The sequence below is a fragment of the Dioscorea cayenensis genome, chromosome 6, assembly GCF_009730915.1.
Source record: "Dioscorea cayenensis subsp. rotundata cultivar TDr96_F1 chromosome 6, TDr96_F1_v2_PseudoChromosome.rev07_lg8_w22 25.fasta, whole genome shotgun sequence".
NCBI classification, from domain to species: domain Eukaryota; kingdom Viridiplantae; phylum Streptophyta; class Magnoliopsida; order Dioscoreales; family Dioscoreaceae; genus Dioscorea; species Dioscorea cayenensis.
In genome coordinates, this window is record NC_052476.1 from 19,718,989 (window position 1) to 19,726,588 (window position 7,600).

At 31.7% G+C, this 7,600-nt stretch overlaps 1 pseudogene; it reads left to right on the forward strand.

The window, feature by feature from the left end:
• Positions 1-2,721: 2,721 nt before the first annotated feature.
• LOC120263043 lies at positions 2,722-4,995 on the forward strand (annotated as a pseudogene).
• Positions 4,996-7,600: the final 2,605 nt, after the last annotated feature.

Sequence of the window (7,600 nt, forward strand, 5' to 3'; positions counted from 1 at the left end):
GTCGGTGTTGGAGAGAATAATGACATGATGGACACTGCAGCACCCTTTGAACCATTAAATGCAGTAACGAGTATGGAGGCAGTTGTGAGTCAAATTTCAGAGAATGGTCCAACTGAGATTTTAGATGTCGGGAAGCCGCCTAGATGGGTTGAATGGAGGAGACATTGGATTTGGGCGAACTCCTGATGCTAATCCAGCTCCACCTTTACCAAGCGGGCTCAAACCAGAGAAGTCACACAAGCTACTAATGTGCAAATGTCAAGTGAGTGTAAAGATGAGGATGCAAGTGGTTCCCAGTATCTATCAGCGGCTATTGAGAAATTCTACCCAGAAACCAGTGAAGCAAAAGCCTCTCGACAATCCTCCCGAATCAAGTGGTACCTGATGAGAGACAATGGAACATCTGAGCCACAGATTGATCAAGTTGTTGACAGAGAACATGAGCCAAAGGCCTTTGAAGATGAGAGCAAATGAAAGTGCATGTTTTAGCAATCATCTCGAGCGATTCTGGAAACCACCGGCTATGGGGATTCGAGTCGGCTATGGCTATCGGAGGATTGTGACTCAGCTGCATTTCTTTAGAGCCTTACATGTAGCAGCATAATATTTGGGGCTCTTATTCTCATTTCACACCATGAATACTTTCTAAATGCTGTACAAAGGTGTGCTCTCTAACCTTTCTGCTAGGACTGGCAGTTCCACGCTTACAAGTGCCACAGTTTCTGCTGTTCTTGAAAATTTATTTGGTGCCAAACTCATTGGCAGCTAGTTCAAGTGTCAGTATTTTTGTTATTTTGTTTTTTTTATTGGTGCCGTTGTAGGCTCTTATAATTTTTCTCATCCTGAGACAATTTGTTTGCATAAAATGGGTAACACTCTAAATTTAGTATTTGAGAAGACATGCTAACAGTATTCTTACATTCTGTGGCTCTGAGGTTCTTGCAATGCTTGATTGATTATCTTGTGGCTTTAGATTGTGATACTCTGATTCTGGTTTTAATGCCCTTGCAAGCTTATGTTTTGTACTTCTCTTTTATGATTATTTAAAGTCTGAATATTATTTAATTTATATATTATTCTTCAGAAATTTAGGTTATGTCACTGTGGCAAGTGAGATAATATCCGAAGTGATATTTTTACTTTTCTCTTTTTTCTTTTTGATTTTTCTACTCAGAAATGTTTTTAACTAGTACTTCTACGTTTGAAAATAACTCAATTTAATCTCCCTACGTTTAAAAATAGGATTAATTAGCCCTTGTATGAAATTGCCAAAAGAGAAGAGATTATGAGTAGAGAAACTAAGTTACTAAGCTGGGCTATTTTCAAAAATAAAGAGACTAGTTGGGAACATTTTTGAGTAAAAGAACTATCAGAGCGATCAATTTAGATATTATATTTTTAAAATATGTGTGTCATTTTTACTTATGTTTTATGCATGTTAAGGATTATAGTGGCTTAAGATAGGTGTCATCCGTATTTTATGAGTTAAATATTTAAATAGATAAATAAATACAAAACTATCTGAATAAATTTATTTTTGATGAAATATTAAGTCAAAATTTAGATGATAAAAAGTTTTTCTTTAATACTTTTTTAACAAATCAAATCTTAATCCAATTATTTTAAGAATACAAATCTTGAAATTGGTCTCTACATGGCCGTATAAGCATTTTAAGCTCTAATTAGTTGTAATACTAAATATTTTCATAGGGATCTAATAATTATTTCTTGATTGTAAAGACCAAAATAAGCATGAGGAGATATATTTGAAGCCCCAATTGTGAACACTTTTCACACACAAATTTAAAATATTAAATGGTAGTAATATATTTTTATAAAATTTTATTTGAATATAAATTCCAACGTTTGTGTAGAAGTAATAATTGTCATTATAATGAAATATATATATATATATATATATATATAGACGTAATTGTTCAATTTAATAAGTTGTCGTGTGTTTACCTAATTACTCTTACAAGTCCGTTTAATTGCGTGCACTCTTTAATAAGATTAAATATCATGTATCAAAATTCAATTTGGCCATTAAAATATATCATAAATTATAACCGTTGATTTTTTAAAATAATAAAAATAGAATTATATTTAAAATCTTAAATTTAATTTTATAATGTTAATTTTTATTTAAATATAATGAATAAAATTAGCTTAATTTTCGAGGTATTAATAGAAAAATATTAATTTAATATTCATTAGAAAACTTTACGAGGTATACATAACTGTTTTTTGTCAAATTTTTTAACATATAATAATATATGTGAATTACAAGGTACATGTACTATGAACCCATTAACTCAGCCAAGCTCAAGCTCCGTCAGTGCCTAATTAATTTCACTTATAGAAATATACATAAAAAATAATCATAAAAATTATATAATGTGTACCAATTAGGTTTTTGACATAGTACATTTGTGAATATCTAATTTACCGGTTAAAGACTACTTGAGCATTTCCTCATAACATTTCAACTCAGAATAGCAATCCCCTATAAATAAAACTGATTATATATATATATATATATTAACGTTTTATTCATTGCATGCAAGTAATTAAATGAATTTTTAAAAATATGCCCCCAAAAAAACCTTTTTTAGTTTTTATTTAACTTTACCTTGATCGGCCATAGACGGGTCTGTAAATAAAATATTTATAGGGGGGTATGTGAAAGAAACCCACTCTATATATAACATTCCATAAACCCTAGGGCGAAGAACTCTCGGCGGCCCCGTTGAGATCTTCTCCTTCTCTTGTGTGTGCGGCTTCTCGTGGAGAAAGTTCTCATCTTTCTCTCAATCCAACATGGCCTCGTGAGTAATCCTTTCTATTCAGAGCTTTCATTTGATTATTCAATGTTTTATGTTCATATTTTCTGTGAATTTTTAGTTTTCATAGCTCATATCATTTGATTTGAATCTGATGATGAGTATCTCTAATTCGTGATTTATTTATTTCATTTATGGCTTTTTAATCCCTTTTGCGTGATCTATAATCTTTAGTATCATTGTTTTGAACTGGTTTTGATAAAAAAATTACAAGAGATTGTTTCATTAATTGAGTCCAAATTTAGGGGTTGAATTTTTGCTTTGTTGAAGAGAGCTATCAACACTTGGCATTAGTGTTTGGTTAGAGTTCTTTATCATTTGACCTAATTTTCATGCTTTCACTTGCAAGAAACTGAAAAACATTGACCGCATGTTTTTTTGCAGATGTGCGCATCCATCAATATTATGAGCAGTTATAAGATCAATTTCCATAAAAAAGTTATCTTTTTTGCCCTTTAACTATATATATATATATATATGTGCATGTTTATGCTAATGCTTTTGTAGGATTGCTCCTCGGAGTTGAAATGTTATAAAGGAAATGTTCATTGAAACAAAAATGAGGATATAGATATAAGCTGTTAATGAACATATTTATAATTTTTAAGGTAATAAAAACCGCCAAATTAAATATTCACAAATGTACTCTGACAAAGACCTGATTGGTACACATAAGATATTTTTATGGTTATTTTTCTTGCATATTCCCAGAACTAGTGAAATTAATTCGGAGCTTGATACAGAGCTCGAGCTTGGCCTAGTTGCTTGAAACCTTGTATTAACTTTTCTTGAGCCTAGTTTGAGATGCTTGCGAATAGTATGATCACTTGCACCCTTTCCTGAGTCTTTGTATATTGATATTGGGTTTTCTTTAATCATGTTGTCTATTGTGTAATTTTCATAATTTAAAATTTGAGTGAGTCTCATCAAATATCTGTTGTAATGGTGGTTTATTGGATTTATATGTTTCTCATGTGACAGTGAGGATGCTGTCGTAGCTGATACTCTCGGAGAGCCTATGGACCTGATGACTGCTCTGCAGGTTGTGCTAAAGAAGTCATTGGCCTGTGGTGGTCTTGTCCGCGGGCTCCATGAAGGTGCTAAGGTAATTGAGAAGAATGCTGCGCTGCTCTGCGTGTTGGCCAAGGACAGTAACCAGCCTGATTATGAAAAGCTTGTGAAGGCACTCTGCGCTGATCACGGCATCTCGATAATCACAGTTCCAAGTTCCAAAACACTCGGCGAGTGGGCTGGTGTAAGTTATTTGCTTTTAGATTACTATTAACTTATAATGAAATAAAACAAACGGTCGTTATGATTCCTCTGCGCTGATCACAGCGTCTCGATAATCACAGTTCCAAGTTCCAAAACACTCGGCGAGTGGGCTGGTTTAAGTTATTTGCTTTTAGATTCCTCTTAACTTATAATGAAATAAAACAAACGGTCGTTATGATTCCTCTGCGCTGATCACGGCGTCTCGATAATCACAGTTCCAAGTTCGGCGAGTGGGCTGGTGTAAGTTATTTGCTTTTATGATTAACTCGATTAATTTGTGCAGTGGAAAGTAAAAATACCATGCATGTTCATATCTGACCTGTTCTGAATATGAATTAAATACCTCTCATTATTCACACATTTTTCTGATGGTTATTTATTTCTGAATTTGTGCTTGCCCGAAGAATATTTTTAAATGATTATTTATTCTGTGTGTATATCGATGAATGCGCAGCTTTGCAAAATCGACTCGGAAGGGAAGGGAAGGCAAGAAAGGTGGTCGGCTGCTCTTGCGTAGTTGTGAAGGTAAAACTAAAAAACTCTGTTGTACCGAAACTTCACTATGGATCATCGACATGGGACGGTTTCATACAATTATGAATTTGCAGGATTTTGGCGAGGAGTCGGATGGGCTTGACATCGTCCAGCAGCATCTGAAATCACAATGAGACGCACCACTTTGGGATCCTGAGCTTAATGTTGTTTTTGCTGAGCTAGTCTTTTATAAGTCATTTTTGATGTGGTTGCTGCTCATTTCACCAACTGTCTAGACTGTTTGGATATGAACTATTACTATTATTGTATTAGGTTTTGTTATTGAAGTTGATTATGAAAAACTCTTAGCTTCAAATTGGAGATGTTTTGTGTTTGTTTTGCCCATATTGCTTCGATGCCAATCAAATCAAATGTTGGGGTTAATTTCACACATGGCACATATGGTTGTAATGTATATCATTGTAATTTATAACATTGTGGTCACAATTTATTTATTAATTTTTTTAAACACAAAAATCACGTTTGGTGTGCTGGAAATCACTTTAAAATATGTTATTATAGCCATATGAATAATCAGGCATTTGTGGCATAAGGGAATTGAACCAAAATGTTGGTTGGGGTTGAAATGGGTTGTGTTTTAGAAGGAAAATATTTTTATTTTAAGTTGGATGAGTTCTAAATTAAATTAAATTTAACTAAAATAAATGTTTTTTTGGATTAAAATTGCAATTGTGTAATTAGTGATGACTGTTTGATGACATATTGCAGCAACACAATTGTGACAATAAAAAGTATCTCCATAAACATCAATAGCTCCTGTTCTTGGAATTATTTTAATTTCATGTAACAAAAGGTGTCTATAATGATTAAAAATGTACTTATAACTATTAAAAGACCAAAATGGGCATAGTTATATCATTTAATCAACATGTTTATGCAATTTAAAGACCAATACAATGCTTCAATATAATTCAAAGAACATGCAAAATGCCCTTCACTTCATAAGCTGTTTAATTTAATTTAATATAATTTTTATTTATTTATTTATTATTATTATTATTTTTATGTATGTGGGATATAATGAAAGCTATATAATTACACGAAAGAAGAGGCGTTTGGTACGTGGTAATGACATATTACCATGTAACGAAATTATCATGGCAATATGGATGAGAATGTTATATGGTTGGGAATATTGTGATAATTTAATATAACCATGTGTGGTTGGAAATTTTTATTACTAGAAATAATTTATTACCGTGTTATTAGATTACCGCATATTTGATAATCCAAAATAAACATTAAATTTGGTGGTAATAAAATTACCAACTTTCTTGGTAATATTCTCACGTTGGCAATGTGATATTACCATCCAAATTACCACAAGTGCAATGCCAAACATGGTAATATTTATATGGTAATCTTTTTACATTACCGCGAACTAAACGGCCCCGAATAATAATCCAATGCTATGCATCATCACCATAACACATCAAAAAGGCGTTTTGACTTGAGAAAGTGCATAACTCTCTTTATAAAAATAACACAAAAAAATCACTTAACCAAACATGGTTAAGAATTTTCTCTGAATAATAACATTACCATAGAAGAGTAGTAATTCCATTAAATTAAGGAAAAAAGATGTCATGCAAAACATAAGAATTACAGTGAAGTATGAAACTATAGACATGATCAATCAAACTTGTCATAAATAGAAAAGAAAATACTAGCATTGCAAGACAACATACACATGTATGTCATCAAATTGATCGGAACTCACACTAAAACATTGTAAGAAAACCAATCGAAAGCTAAGAAGAACTACGATGACTCATCTAAAGATATTTGTTTCTTGTGCTTCTTCGGAAGCTTCACTCTCTGTTTTTCTACTTTACGTGTATGGTTCTTCTCATTGTTCACTGAATCCCCTTGAGCACTGCACATCTGTGAATTGATTTTCTTACGTGAGGACCGAAATTTAGATCTATAAAACCATTCAATTAGTAGGAATCAAATATTCACTTGGCAATGAATTTTCCAAAAGAATGGGATGGTCTAATCCCAATAAATCAAAGATTTTAGCACTATAATATATATATATATATATATATATATATATATAATATAAGAACAATTAACTTTAATTTAGCCTTATGTGAGGATTGAAATTTAGATCTATAAAACCATTCAATTAGTAGGAATCAAATATTCACTTGGCAATGAATTTTTCAAAATAATGGGATGTTCTAATTCCAATAAATCAAAGATTTTAGCACTATATATATATATATATATATATATATATATATATATATATATATATATTAGTCTTATGTGAGGACTGAAATTTAGATTTATATAACCATTCAATTAGTAAGAATCAAATATTCACTTGGGAATGAATTTTCCAAAAGAATTGTATGCTCTAATCCCAATAAATCAAAGATTTTAGCACTTTTAAGGATGAAAATTAGACTTTAAACATGAATACACATACAAATCCTAAACACAACCAATAAAAATTAAGCTGAAGAACAACAATATTTATTAATAACACTAGAAATATTGGTAAGTGTAATTTCTATTGTATTTATTAATTCATTTGTCTAGAGTTTGAGCAACCTTATAATCTAAATGAATATTACGTTGTTTCATCTTTTAGACATATTTTTAATAAGCATGGACAAATCATGGATTCGATTAATGATATGATACTATGTCCATATCTAGTCTGATTTAGTAAAAGTCAAAATCGTGCCGAGGTATACAATCATCTAATTTGCAAGCAATTTTCAAAAGGGTATACAATTTGGTACCTTCACGGAGAGTCCCATCCTCATGAAACAACTTGTGTTCCAAGCAACATCAGTGATTGATTCACAAAAGAAATCTGCTGTTGCAAGACCCAATTAGGGATATAGTAAATGATGCTTTTTGGAGCTACATGAACCTATTTCGAAGAAGAGCTTCCATGTGTGAAAATGAGG